At 44.3% G+C, this 15438-nt stretch overlaps 1 long non-coding RNA gene across 1 annotated transcript in view; it reads left to right on the top strand.

Moving 5' to 3' along the window:
- Positions 1-15438, top strand: part of LOC142560024 (uncharacterized) — a 294973-nt gene that overhangs the window by 117300 nt on the left and 162235 nt on the right. The window contains exon 2 of the long non-coding RNA XR_012823299.1: positions 14308-14454. This is a non-coding gene — a long non-coding RNA (uncharacterized LOC142560024). The remainder of the gene's footprint in view (positions 1-14307; positions 14455-15438) is intronic.

Genomic DNA, 15438 nt, shown 5'->3' with positions numbered 1-15438 from the left:
ACCGATAAAATGTTTTACTGCTAAGATCTGGGTGACCAGAAGTACTCCTCATGGTGGTTAGACTGTATAAACACTCTGATCTACAAGTACTCGCAAACATGAGCACGTGAAGTTTATATCTTTGCTAGCAGTCACTGGAAGATTTAGACTTCCCTTAGTTGTTAGTTAAGGGCAGAAACACTTGAAGAGCACCCCGTGATGCATTTTTATTATTAACATGCTACTGAGCTGGAATACATGCATCTGGAAGTTATCGGAGACTCCGCGGAAATGGTTATATGGACAGCACGCTGAGGCCAATCTCCCGAATACGTCGCGAAGAATTCCGTACAATAAACATGTGGATGGGCGATTGTCTGTTGGTTATTTCCACTACCTTTGTTCAACGGACTCATAGTGTTGTCTTTAAGCATTTATTGCTGCAGTCGCGTTGGAGTGACTTTGATTTTAAAACTATACCACCTAAATGGAAATCCCCACAATAATATTAGTATTCGGTTTCAACACATCCATATACTTGTAAGACAAAACAAGTCGCCGACCATTACGATATTCCCTAATGCTAAATTTGAGCGCACCTCTATACGTGTTTTCATTTCGCGATATATTGAGGCATCGCGCCGATCCCCGCACCGACCAGCAGAACCGCGACGCGCGGTGCTATATATAGACCGGCCCCACAGTTGCCGTTTCCCAGCAACTGCAGCTTATGCAACAGTAATCTTTACCAGGAAACGCATGCGGTGAACGCTATGTGCGAAGGCGAGCTTTCTGCTTCCTTTTTTCTTTCCCTCGCACGACGGCTGCCGCCGCTGCCGCGGATGCGTGGCGTGAGCACTATCTGGTGGTGCTTCGAGGTGGCTTCCTCCGCTTTCCTCCTCGTATTTCCGCTGCACCATCCTCCTCCGCTTTCCTCCTCGTGCTCTCTTCGCTCTCGCCGTCTTTCATCCGCCGCTGTGCTCCGCGTTCGCTCTTTCGTCCTTCACTGTGCTCGTTGGCTCGGTTACGCCGAAGGACGACGCCGAGGGACGCCGAGGCACACCGAAGGTCAACGCAGAAATGGGCTCCTAACAGCTGCGCTGTAAAGGAAAGAGAGGAGCAGGATGGCAACTGGCCACTGCAAGGCGCACAGCACCTGCCTACTCCACAGTTGCAGGAAACAAGAATCAACGTTCTTCGTATTTATTATCAAGTAAAACTAGAAAAGGCTACCAATTAAACTGACCACAGTTTATTAAGCCTTAAAAACACCCTTTTGTTTGGCAATGACACCACATTCTACCTAACTATAGTGGATTTATAAGCATCTTATGGGCGTGTTATCTTTTCGAAGAGCGTTTCAACCGCTACCGTTTTCTTCATTGCCTGCTTGCTCCCTGAACGAAATGGTAAGACAACCTAGGTAACAGCTTGTGTGCACGCGCATTCAGCTTAAAACAATGCTTGTAACAAACGCGGACGGTTTTCCACTGCGGTATTGTCTTAGAAATCATGTGACACAAGTTCTGGTTACTTTGTTTATATATACTTACGCTAGTCTTAAATAAATAACCAGAGAACTATAAATTTACAGCGTGATGTCAAAGGAGTTTGACTTTTTGACTAATTGATTGGGTTTAGCTTCCTTAAGCAATACTATGGCTATCAGTGACGCCTAATGGAGCACAACAGATAAATTTTGAACACCAGCACTTCTTTAAAATGTACCTATATCTACCGTACCACATCTGTCGCTATGAAGAGAATGTGTTCCCATATTGAACACGTAACTTAGTGCTTATGAGTGAGACGCCAAAGCCTATAAATGACAGCGACGAGCCATGACGACAGGACAAAAAGGTGCAGTGAATAATAATGCTTGTATACAAAGATGTAGCCTGTCATCTGTGTCTGTCTGTCTGTCTGTCTGTCTGTCTGTCTGTCTGTCTGCCTGTCTGTCTGTCTGTCATTCATTCATTCATTCATTCATTCATTCATTAATTCATTCATTCATTCATTCATTCATTCATTCATTCATTCATTCATTCATTCTCTTTCTTGCTTTCTTTGTTTGTTTCTTTCTTTCCAGACCATTTAAAACAAATTCAGTAGGCCGAGGTAAAAGCTCCTGTGACGCATCTTGAAGAGTCCCTTGATGATCCCTGCCCGCCTATTACAAAGGCAGCATGGCATACCACACACAACAAACATTTTTCCGGCTTTACAAATTTCGTGTTTGAACTCGAGAAAAAAAGATGGAGTCTTGTACTCCGGAGCTCATTTGCATATCACGGACGAGGCAATACTGTTTCCGGCTATTGTAGGGCTGCTTTGGGTGTGCGGGAAGCTTACATAAGAGGGTGGCAGTTTGCATAAGTACTCGACGCCTGTCAAGGCTTCGATGTAGTCGCACGGACGTGGGAAATTCATCAAGAACGCCACACGCTACCGTGTTCCACAGATGAACACGTGGTCCCCAGCTCGATTCCCGACAGCGGGGATCTCATTTAGATGGCGAAGAAATGCAAGAAATGGTCGTGTTCTGTGATGTAGATGCGTGTTAAAGTAAGTTAGTGGCTGAAAATTCACGCCGAGCCCTCCAATACGGTATCTCTCATAACCAATTATCGTCCTCAATACATTTGATAGCTTTGTGCAGAAGCTGGCGACAATCTGTACTTGAAACCGACAATACTGACCTACAAGTGAGTGAGTGAGTGAGTGAGTGAGTGAGTGAGTGAGTGAGTGAGTGAGTGAGTGAGTGAGTGAGCGAGCGAGTGAGTGAGTGAGTGAGTGAGTGAGTGAGTGAGTGAGTGAGTGAGTGAGTGAGTGAGTGAGCAAGCGAGTGAGTGAGTGAGTAAGGTAAGTAAAGTAAGTAAGTAAAAGGTAAGTAAGTAAGTAAAGTAAAAGTCAATAAATAAATGGATAAGTAAGTAAAAGTCATTAAATAAATGGAGAAGTAAGTAAAGGTCAATAAATAAATGGATAAGTAAGTAAAAGTCATTAAATAAATGGAGAAGTAAGTAAAGGTCAATAAATAAATGGATAAGTAAGTGAATAAGTAAATACCGGTATCTCAAGTGTAATTTGTTCGACGTGACTTAGCCAACGTGCCTCATTTCGTTTATTTGTTCGCCCCGGCAATGATTACTTCACGGAAGAGACAGGCTGCCGCTCGTATAGGGCGGCGAAATATAGGTCACTGTCCGTCCTGGCAGACCATTTGGCAGTGCGAGATAACAACGGTCTGCACTTTCATCTTCGACATTCTTCGGACAACTGGGCCGACATAGCAGTGAGCCGAGCACTGCTCTGGCCCAGACGCCAGACGACGCAGAGGTGTCATTTAGGTCACAATGACCTCATTTGTACCTCCTTGTGCGTCTTAGCGCATCCCGGCACGCCAGTACGGTTATGTTGTCCGTTCGCGCTCGCTAGTTCGATGCCAGGGCAGCAAACAAATGAACATCAGGTCGAGCTAAGACCATTGTGCTTCCGTTTACTTAACATTCTAAGACGCTGAAGGCGAACACGGCAGTCAATTCTCGCAAGAAAGTAACATGGCGAAAACTTGGAGAAACATTTTCCTCCGAAATGGTGAGCTGGGCGAGTTGTAGATTCGTTCGTGTGTGTGTTTCCTCTTTCGGCGACGTCGGGTGTATGTCACAACTACAAAGCAGGCATTCCGCTATGCAGTGACACCCGTGTTGCTCATTCGTCGTTTTGTCCGTCGCAAGCGCTCTTACAGGCTGGTGCATCTAAATAAACGATGGAGCGCTTCTGTGGCTTGCAACAGCGTGCACCCACGAGGCAACTTTCTTGTTTGGGTGTCCGCTAATGGTGTTGCATTAGGCACAATCAAACAGCTATTTACGAGACGTTTACTGTGTTAGTGCAAGTACCACTTCGTTTTCGGCGTCGTTACTGCGGCCACGCTGAGGCGGAATTTATCTGCGGCGGTCCCATATCAAAACTGTGAAATTCTATACTTCTGATCTTTCAGTCCTGTTTCCTCGTTCCCCAGAGGACTTTGGCGCTCCTTGTAGACCCATTGTTGCTCTGCGACGTTAAAACCCATGAATCAATCAATCCAAATAAGAAAACAGGCCTATTGAAAGACACACAAAGAGAATAACGTTGTAGACAACCAAGTGGAACTCCTGACCCCAAGTTCTAAGTAATTACAGCACTCTTTCATTGTTCAGGAAAACATTTCGTTGCAGAAGATATCATTTTGCGCTGTCTATTTTCCTTACCAAACCAATGTTTCTGCAGGACAGCCTGGCAATGGGGCTGTTTCTCTTCCACCTTCAATGAATGGCACTGGCGTTCTGTTTGCGACAGCGGATATTGAGCAGATATCGACAGCAGATATTGAGGTTCAGGCTACACGTGTATTCTTTCTCAAATTTTGCTGAGGTGTATGCGCAGCATACGTGCAGCATTTGGTAAAAGAAGCAAAGCGACAGTGTGTGTGAGCGCAGCAGATTTTAGGACGCCTAGTCACTTTCTGGTACCATGCAAAATGCTCAAGAGCTCTGTTGAGAAAGGCCCAGAAATAGGGAAAAGTCCCACGCGACTAGTAATGTGGCACTTACATGTCTTGAGGACTTTCACGGGGTTCTTCAAACTTGGAAAAAGCTTTTGTGTAAAACGTATTGAACAACAGAAAGCTAGGTTGGGAATATTTTCAGGATGGTCGACAGTCTTCCGATTCGCACGATTGCTCTGGGTGTAGTTTTTCAGAAATTAATAACTACATATGTAACTGGGCAAATACGAAAATAATGTGAGTTACTCCAAGCAACGACAAACAATATTACCTCGATTCTGTCCACACTACATGGCACGGCATACTTAAAATATATTTGGCACAGATTAAATTACGTGAGACGTTCAGTAAACACCAGATGACGCCAAGTCATTTGGCGTTGGTCGCAGGTTTTCCACGCAAGCGCTCTGCTTATCTCATCAAGAATTAATTTTTAATTAATTATTTTACGGAACGTATTTCATTCTACGAATTATAGCTAATGAGTTTGCAGGGCATGTCGACTTGAAAGGAATTCTGAGGACGACATTGATTTCGTTATACTCGCCATCAAATTTGCGGTAAAAATGTAATGTTGTTCCACTACCGTTTTTTTTTTTCAAGAAAACGCCGTCTTATGCATTGCAGAACAAAAATAACTGGAACACCAATGCATCTTGTCGTACACTGAAAATTATTACTAGATTTAAATTCTTGGAGTCGTGAGAATTAGTTCCAAGTGCATTTGCCTTGCGAATTCACTGCCTCATATTCGTAGTTCAAGATACGTGCAGTAAAATAATTTTTGTAAAAGTTGATTAGCGTAATTGTGTGGAACATCCAGTTAGACGTATTGAATTCTCGTAGAACTAATGGCCGTCCCACTGAGTAATTTATATGAAGGATTAGAATTGCGCTAACTGCCACCGGCTATTTTTAATAATTTGGTGAAGCTGCCACAAAAAAAGACGACCCTTCATATATGCTGCTTGAAAGCATAAATATTTGGTTGTAAGCCAGCGCCATTTTCTCTCTCTTTCTCACTTGCTGTTGCTGAGCGCTGTTTCTGCCCAAATCATGAACAAACTATCTAAAATGCGCAGGCCTATGCGTATAGCGTGGTCACAGTCGGTTTGCATGCTTGTTTGCACTATGCACCAAAACGCTATGCCAAAACGGCGAGCCTCGCTTGTTTGTAGCAGCTGTGAAATCTGTGCATTTCCAAGTGGTTTCCACCTTATAGTTCAGGTTTTGATATTAGCGGACGTTTTACGTCTCAAAGCAATAGCTGTATACGCTTGTGCTACTGCGGATGGCACAGTTTAATGTCAATGATGAAATTTTACACCCGGGGTTTTCTTAAGGTGCATATAGAGACAAGTGCTTTTGCATTGTACCCCCACTACAATGTGGCCGTCCGCGGCCGTTCATTGAACCCTCGACTTTGTGCTCAGGAGTTATAGCCACTGATGACTTCGGCCTTACGGTGGGCGATTGATCAACGCCAGTTCAATGTCTCCATCTGCGCATTAAATTAGCGCTTATATGGCAAGGTCCTCGCATGTTAATACGCGCGTGTCTTGTAACCTGTAACGAAGCACAAGCGGCCGTGTAACGGCGGTAACCACAATTTCCCCGTCTGCAGACCCCCAAGCCTTCATAGCAGTTCCTCTAGTAAAACTCTGCACCCACAGACACGTTTCATTATGCAAATAGCTTCGCGGTCAAGGTCTGGTAGCTCTGTTCTAAGCGTAACTTCCCAAAAGCAACAGTAAAAAAAAACAAAGTGCCCAAACAGTAATAGGAAGCGAAGGATGTTGAAAAATAAAGAAAGTGCTTGGTTGAACTTTCTCGCAGAAGCGGAGAGAAAACAACCAGGAACTATTTTCGGAAACACGCTGCAGGAAGCGATGCCGAACTTCACCGATTCCTCTTACGGCTTCACCAGAGATAACCTCATACACCGAGAAAGGAAACGTTGAATAAAAAAGGCAAATAAGGAATACGTAATAAGTTGAACGCATAACTACTCGAATTTACTGAAGCAATTTTTTTTTTTGCTTTTTGTCGAAAAGCCTAGGCAACGGCACGCTGCATTAAATGAACCCTCAAAGCTCGAGATTCTCCGATTATTGAAGCTAGAGCGCCCTCTCGGGCGTTGCCACGCACTTAGTTATTCCAACGTCTGTCGGTTTGTTTTGCTCTGTTCTCGGCGAAAAGTTTTTGAATCGCCTATTTCCTCATCGGCCTACATGCTTCGTGGGCATCAAATCTCGGGCTCGAAAGTGGAGACCTTGTTGGCAAGCCATAGGAGAGGAATTCAGAAGAGGTGCAGTAGAATAAGGCTGCGGAACCGATGACTCTGCGAACCTAGCTTTCCCATAAAGGAGGTTCTGCTTCACTTCATTGTGTCTCTGATTTCGCTCAAGGAAGTTCCATTTATCACGGCAAGTTCAGGCGCGGTAACTTTACAAGTCCCCGGCGCGAGTTGCAAGAAAATACAGTGGCATGAAAAACCGCTGATACTAGCCTATTTCATGCAGTGTGACGATGGAGCAACGCGTCTTTTGTTTCTGCTGAAAGGCTGTCCGCAGTAATGTACCAAAGTAGTTAGAGCAGCGTTATAGAATGGGTTTTGGGATTTTGGAACCAAGGGATTAGGTTTGGTTTGCTTTGGTGCCTACGGATATGGCTCAACCCTTTACGGTGGCATCGGCCATGAATCGGGCGGCAGCAGGTAAGATGGGACGAATAATTGAATGTAGTTTTATCATTTAGATATGATGATAAATGAACAATAATCGTAATCAATTTGCAGGCTGCATTATTGTAAAATTTGAAGTTAATATTTTTGTGTACATGTCTAGGAAATTAAAGCAATGAAATCAACATGGCAGTCTCTTTGTTTCACTTACAAAATTAAATATGGAATGAAATACATTCCTATTGCAGTGTCCTAGTGCTGACGCCCCAAGAGACAGTATGACAGGGAGCGTAATGGCCAATCCAAGTTCGTGAAGGGGACCTTCCAGAACTCGTTTTCTGTGCACATCGAACCTACGACACTTTATAAAGAAATGTCCCATAGCTTCAGGTTCGTTGCAATACAAACAATGAAAGGGAGGTGCCAGACCAGACTTGTGGCAACAAAAATTAAGCATTGGTATTCGCCAACGCATCCTCGTGAATGAAACTTCAAATTTTCCTGTTGAACACTACTTGCTGTGCTAAGGGAGAAGGGTAGCGGAGTCAAGGACGGAATGAGGGAGTGTGATGATATTTGGAAATTCGCGCGCATAAAAGGGGTGTTAGGTGGTCTCTGACAGAGATCATCATCATCATCATCATCATCATCATCATCATCATCATCATCATCATCAGCCTGGCTACCCCCACTGCAGGGCAAAGTCCTCTCCCATAATTCTCCAACTACCCTGGTCATGTGCTAATCGTGGCCATGTTGTCCCTGCAAACTCCTTAATCTTATCCGCCTACCTAGCTTTCTGCCGCCCTCTTCTACGCGTCCCTTCTCTTGGAATCCAGTCCGTAACCCTCAATGACCATCGGTTATCTTCCCTCCTCATTACATGCCCTTCCCGTGCCCATTTCTTTTTCTGACAGGGGTGCTTGGAAATTACTGGGAGAGACTTTCCACCTACAGTGGATACAAACAGGCCGATGATGATGGTGATGGGGGTGGTGGCGTCGGTAATGAGGATGATCGAAGAAGTAAGGTAAATACTGTAAACTGTGGTATACCTTAGGAGGGTATTGTATTTGGTTGCACGTTAGTCATCTCAGAACGCGTAAAAATAGTGCAATAATCGGCGACGAAGTATTGTTTTGTCTATTCATTTATCTAACTCAATAATTTATAGTTAAATATAGTGAACTGCTCAATTCAAGGTGAATGTGTAAAGACATGTCCATTTAATTGACATCTTGAGAATGCCAGCAGTCACAACATATGCGACTCCGATATTTTCTTGATGGGCGGTCGCGGGCAAAACTTAGGAGCCATGGCATCATCGGAAAAAATGAAAATTTCTTCTAAAGCACAGCGGTACAACCTGGAATTTTCCTATTGCATTGCATTTGTCGAACCATCACACTCAGGCTGCACCAGTTGCTTTCAACGTGCATGCCTGGGCAGTGAAGTTTTTTTCGGCATCGGCTCTGCTCTGTAGATGTTTGCTCGCGACTGTACATAGGTGTTGTACGTGCTCTTGCCCCGTATTGCGCAAAGACCTGCTGTGAAGACGCTTGATTCCCCATGAAGCGGCTCTCACTGAAAATTTGCGGTCAATAGCGTGAAAACTCGTGGTTGCTTTAGCAAGCCAAGTTAAGCATTGTAAATCTTTGCTAGCCTGAACTCAACTTCAGCATTAGCTTACTCCTTTCAATTACCGCAATAATAGTACATGTCCTAATGTATAAATTAAAGATATTCAAGCTAATCAGAGTTAATTACAAATTTATTGAAATATTTGTTGTTCAGTGGTGCGAATAATGTAGTTGAGAAAAAATAAATTCATGTTTTTATTGACGCGCTTTATTGAGTCTTCAGTGAAATGTCTTGGCTTAAACATTCCATATATCTATGAATGCTATTGACGACTGTTATTTCATTCTGAGATATTCTTACTAAGCACTCTGTACACAGTGGCCCCGTAACAATATATTGATACATGCATATTGCGTGTTTCTTGTGGCCGATGAACGTGGGCGCCCCGACGAAGGCAACGAAGGCTCTCTGGCTCTCGAGCTGTCGGCTGAACTGGCCAGCGCTGCAGTTAGCTTTTCTAAATATATTTTGTAAATACTATCCAGTCTTAATCCTTTGTTCGCGTAACAATATTGACAGGCTTTTTAATCTGGGCGCAGAAGTTTCCTGCACTTTTTTTTCACTTGCCCAGCTGTTGTTAAGTCGGTGATTTTACGTACTGTTATCGCATATCCACCGCCGTCATTACGTGTTCCGTATCCGCAACCATGGTCGTGAGGGGGCACGGAATAACATGCAGTACACATGCAGAAATAGGTGATGTCCAAAATATAACGGCTATGGCATTATTTCCGGCTCTGCAATTGCTTGAGGCGTATGGAGCCTGCAAAAGCATAGCCTTCGAGATCTGTTTTTCTTACTCTGAAAAAGCGGCACCAAAGAGTTCGACTTGAGTACCGCCGAAACCCACGGAAGTCAATGGGAGAATGGCGCCACGGTATACATATAGCTCAATGGTACTGCACTGCATGCGTAACTGGGGAAGGTGTGGGTTCGACTCCCACCTGCAGCAAATTATCGTCAACTTTTGTTTCCGCTTTCCCTATTACATGTAAATTAACTGTTGAAATATCGGTAAGCTTTACCTCCACTTCCTCCGCATTCCTTGTCGGTTTGCTTCTACAGTTGTAACAAAAATTGAGCCTTTCCGTTTTCTTTATTCTTGTCGCTTATAAATGTTGTCCACAACATGGCGTTATGGCGAGTTTACGGCACCTGAATTGCTTTTGGTGCATGCAGCCAGCAACAGCGTAGCCTTCGGAACCTGTTAATAGTATCCACAGAGATGACCGTCACTGGGGAATGGACCTGTACACCACCTATTGCATGTAGAAAGCAGAAATTATGTGACTGAAGAAAGATAAAAAAAAAAAAGACAAAGACGGCAATCTTTCGTTTCGCTGGGCATGCGAGATGAGCTGTTAAGTAAAAGCTATTATTAATGCCCGGCTCTCCTTGCGTGGGTCACGTTTGCTTCATAGGCCACAAAGCGATCTATATTAGGAACAATAACATGATTTGCAAGCGCATTTGCTTTCAATGAGCTAAGTTTCATTCAACGCTATAGCTCCAAGAACCCGTCCTTGAAATATTTAATTTCCTTTTGAATGTAACACTTCAACAGCAGCACTTTTCAAAACAAAACAAAACGAATTGAATTTTGAGGCACGTTTTTCTTGTACGGACACCGGGGCCTCTAAGTGAATTGCGCTGCCGCATGTTTTTATGCTTCTGAAGGTTTTTAATAAGCCTTGAAACAGAAGCACGTGCTGAGTTGGCAAGAATTGGAGGCAGGCCTGCTGGCGTATGCAGCAAACCGGCTTACTGTTGAGTTAATTAAATGACGGCCATTTATGCTATGCGCTGTTGCAGAACAATCATATTGCGGTGCGGCAGACTTCAGTGGTCCACCGTACTGAAAGCCTTGCGCCAGCTGCTGTAGCAGGCGTCTCCGTTATACGTCAAATCCCTTAAAGAGATTAATCGAAGATAATGACTAAATGAAAGAATAAGTGTGGTTATAGGCTTTTTTGCATTCACATTTAGCAGTAATAAATATCACACAAACTGGAGGGAAAAAAAACTTTTCGTATGGTGTACTTCTATTGGTATAGTACATTTGTTCTTCTGTCTCTTTATATTTAGTACGTTTGAAGATCCGTGAGGTAGTCTTTTATTTATGACTTTAATGATTCATTTGCATCCAGTGCTTGGCGGCAAATTTGGCAAAGTTTCCAAATTTCTTTAGAGTCTCTCGCTTTTTGCCCGTACAGTCTTTGAAACTATGTCCATGCACTTGAAGGGATACCAAGCAAAAAGAAAACGAAGGTAATTTTCATGCCAATCGCTGAAAGTAATTTTCACACACCACTAGCATAAGCCCTAAAGTTCCTAACGGTGTCTATTGTTGGCGAGGTTAAAAAGAAGAATAAAAGTGTTTCACTATGCCACTTTTATCGCCAGCGGTTAGATTAAGTCGACTTTTCGATGAAAGGTATATATAAGCTGGCTTTGATGACCGAAGAGATCTGGTAACTCGTAAACGGTTTTATATAGCAGCTCGTATCGCATGCCCAGCAAATTGAAAAAAAAAAAATCTGTCTATATCCTAAAGAAATAATCAATATTCCAACACTCACATGCTTTCTGCTCTTGGCATTATTTCAGCAATACTGTCTGCTGTAAATGTATTCCTTAAAATTCCGAGAGATAGTCCACCTAAATTCGAGAGACAATAGAGTCAAAATATGAGGCGGACTAACTTTTGGTGTGGTGGGTAACTTTCAGGTGGTCAATTTGCAATTATTTAAAACCGGGAGCTTAGTCAGGAGTGGGTTATCTGTCGGGAGTGGGCAATGACTAGCATTTATTGTTAGTTTGTTTACTCCGGCAAGAAGTTGTACTACGCAGAAGTGGTGACAGCTTTCGTTTTCAAGCTTGTTTCAGATTCTGTACTGGAACTTCTTGAATGGGCCATGTGTTTGCTTTCAATTACTAAGACATATAATGGATACAATAGCCAGAAATAGACGAGTGCACCGAGACATAAACAATGTGCACGACAAGCGTCGCTTTATCTGCAGTTATCTGCAGTTTCTTTTTTTGAACGAACGGCATGTTATACATGAATACTTTGTTTAGCGCAAAACGACAGGCACAAGAAAGACGACAGGACAAGGCGGACAGGTCGTCTTTCTTGCGCCTGTCGTTTTGCGCTAAACAAAGTATTCATGGATTCGCAGCAACTAGCCCGCCAACGCATTGGGCATGTTATACTCAGGTGCGTAAATTGAAATACGTTGGTGCTTGTAGTGCACAGTATTTGTCTTTCCATACACCGCCGTGTATATAAATATGAGTGATAGAACGAGAGAATGGTAGGCCTAATGTTGAGGAATGGGAAGAAGGCGGTGCGGATTCTAGACTAAACGGGGGTAGCCGATATTATATAGCTGAAGAAATGAAGTTGCGCTGGCGATGTTGTGCGTATGGCGGATAACGGGCGGCCTATTGGAGTTACAGAATGGCTGCCATGAGGAAGAGTACTCTAGGTTGGCAGAGAACTGGGCGGTGTGATAAAAGTAGGAAATTCGCAGGCATGGGGCAGTGTCAGCTGGCGCAAGAAAGAAGTAATTGGAGAACACTGGGACAGGCCTTCGTCTTGCAGTGGGCATAAATATGTCGATGATGGTTATGATGCTAGGAGCGTGTAGTGGTCTCATGTTTGTCATCGGTCCGCGAAAACGCTGAAATTCTGTTTGATTAAGGAGCGTTCGAAGACAGTACCTCGGCGTGGAAAACATAGCATGACACATTTTATGCACAGTGGTGGCCACATTATTGCGTATAAAATAGAGACACACATTTAGTGAGCAGTATAATTGAGTCAGTTGCCTGTGAGCTTGATACTTTGATATTTGATAGCTTGATACTGACACATTTCGGGTTGTAAATGGCGTCTTCTGGTGCCTGCTGGTGCTTGCTGAAAAACTCCTGCCGAGCTTGAACTTGCATAGTTTGTATAGTCTTGCATAGTTTGAACTTAGTCTGAACTTAGTTTGAACATAGTCTTGCATAGTTTGAACTTGCATAGTTTGTATAGTCAACTTGCATAGTCGTTGCCTCAACAACGTCGAACATAAAAAACTTGCAGACTACAAGAGTAACACGGAAACAAAAGATATGCCTTATATAACATTCACACCTGCGCGCGCACGCACGCACGCAGAGAGAGAGAGAGAGAGAGAGAGAGAAAAACAGAGAATACGCCTAGCAGAGATGCAGAAAGCAAATCAACTACATAAGCAAACGTATGACTCACTCACAAGAAAAATTAAATTCATTCGAAGTAACAATGAGAATATGTCACGTTCCTTGCTTTGAACGTGTAACTGATAACGCCTCTGTTATTGTGATAAAAAGCAGGATTACAAACGCCATTGTCCTTCCTCGAGTTCTTTCATGGCAAAGTGCGATTTAATGAGGAGCGTTGCAAGTAAAAACGTTCGCTTCTTCTATTTTTCACTCACATTTCCCCCAGCTCTCTCTCCTTTGAGCACTTTTAACTTTCGATTTCTTAGCGTTCTTTTGCTCTTTCTCCCCTTGCGCGCATGCCACGAGTCTGCAAACCTCGCTCCATCGCTGCCGCATGAGGCGATACCCCTTCCACCTTCATCCCACTCGGCCCCTGCTGTCATGCGCTCGCATCAAGTGGCGCAAGGAGCGCTGCAACAAGAAGCCCTATCCGCCCGTGGCTCTGGATGCTGCCTTTCATGACGCCCTTTTAGCCCTCCGACGAATTACAAAGCACGTTTCTCCCCGAGATACGCTCTTCGCGCGCTTTTCAGGGAGGCAGTTCTCAATGCGTGCGGCTGGAGGACTGGTGCAGTTTGTTAACTGCCGACACGTGGGAGGCTGTTAAACGTGCACTAAACTTCTCCTCTTGCGTCACGGCACCGCGCATTGATAGGTTTTTTTTTTTTTCAGTGAGGTGGTGTGGCGCAAGTCTTCTCGCTGCGCAAAGGCGTCTTATACATGTGCTCTCGAGCGATCCAAAATCACGTGCATTGCCCCATGTTTCCAGTAAAGAAGAACGGGCACAGCTGAAAGCTTATCTGGCGAAACTTCGTAGAATCTAGCCCGCCGCGCCGTTTCTCTCAAATAGAATCAGTCTCCGGCCTAACACTTCGTAAGAAACTCTTGTTTTACTGTTGAGCGTCGAATGCGAGGCTTCCAGCGCTTCCAACGCGTTGCTTCGAGCGACGACGTAACGGCGCCTTGTCTTTTTATTCTCCCTTGCATTCGTAATCTGTGCGCTGAGGTACGGAAGCCCTGAGAAAAAGCAAATGTTAACGTGAATTTGATGCGCTTAATAAACCTTTTGATAAGTCTGCTTGCCATAAGATTTACATGTATCGCTTGAATTATTATACAAGTCATTGCTGTGCTTTTCGATTATATCCTGGTTTCTCCAAATGCCGTCTGCTGAATACTTCTTTTTTTTTTTTTGCAGGTGCAACTAGACGCGACATCGTTAGGTCACCTCTAGCTTGGACCTTGGCGTGAGCATTCTTGCATGCACACGCCCACGCAACCGATTGCACTTCTTGAAGGCTAGTGGACTGTACGAGCACTTGCGACTGCTAGCGAACATTCCTCTGTGAGTGCGTTCACAATTACTGCCTCTTTATCATATTTCTTATCTTTCCTTTTTTCCCTATCTGTTATGCACCCTTTCCTCTCCCGAAGTGCAGGGTAGTCAACGGGGTGCGCCTTTGGCTAACCTCCCTACATTTCCATTTTCCTGTCTGGCTTTCTCCTCTCTGGGCTAACATTTACAATTCGTGTCTGGCCCTACACGGGCTAACTAAAGTTTTTTGAAGAAAACCCCTTCCGGCAACGCGAAAGGACCTCTTACAAAACAGGAATTTCTCCCCTCACACATGGTAAGGTGTGGTCTCCTTCACGGGTTTTCAGTGAGGAGAAGCAGAAAAACACATGACGTTGCTTCCTTAAACAGAAACTGGCGTAACGTTTAAAATTGTTGTATTCAAGAAAATAAAAAAAAAGATGCTGTGACCTAACTGTAGTCTCGTCACCGAATTAGGCAGATTTAGGGTGAACTTTACTTATGGTCCGCCCAGCTCAACTTTTCACGGGTTCAGGCATTGCGGAGCTGCCGTTAATTTCCCCATATTTGACAGCGTGTCAGTCGTAGGCCAACGGCGCGCAGCCAACTTGGCTGCAAAAGCACAATCGATTCGGAAGCGGGGCGAGGACGGCCTTTTTCCCAGCTAATTATTTTGTCCAGTAGTGGAATGAGCGCTGCGTGAGCGCGTACTGGTGTTCTCACTGTGGGACTGTGTGCAAGTTGTCAGTACGTACGCTGGTATGAACGAAAAGCAAATGTCGAGTTAGAGAGGCACATGGCGCTTCCCAGCCCTGTTAAACCTGGAACCATGCGAATCATGCTGCTCCGTATGTAAGCCGGACCTGGACGAAACCACAGAGTGATGAAGCGCTGCCGACGGCCAACATGACACGACGGTGGTGATTATCGTTGTGGCAATGGCTACAACGGCTTCAGACTTCAGAATTTAGGCCCCATTGTGTTTTCTCAAGTTTTGTTGTTGTCGATGAGCGG

Source organism: Dermacentor variabilis, chromosome 10, assembly GCF_050947875.1.
Source record: "Dermacentor variabilis isolate Ectoservices chromosome 10, ASM5094787v1, whole genome shotgun sequence".
Taxonomy (NCBI): Eukaryota; Metazoa; Arthropoda; class Arachnida; order Ixodida; family Ixodidae; genus Dermacentor; species Dermacentor variabilis.
Note: the sequence above shows the minus strand (reverse complement) of the source record. Positions and strands in the feature narration are given on the sequence as shown.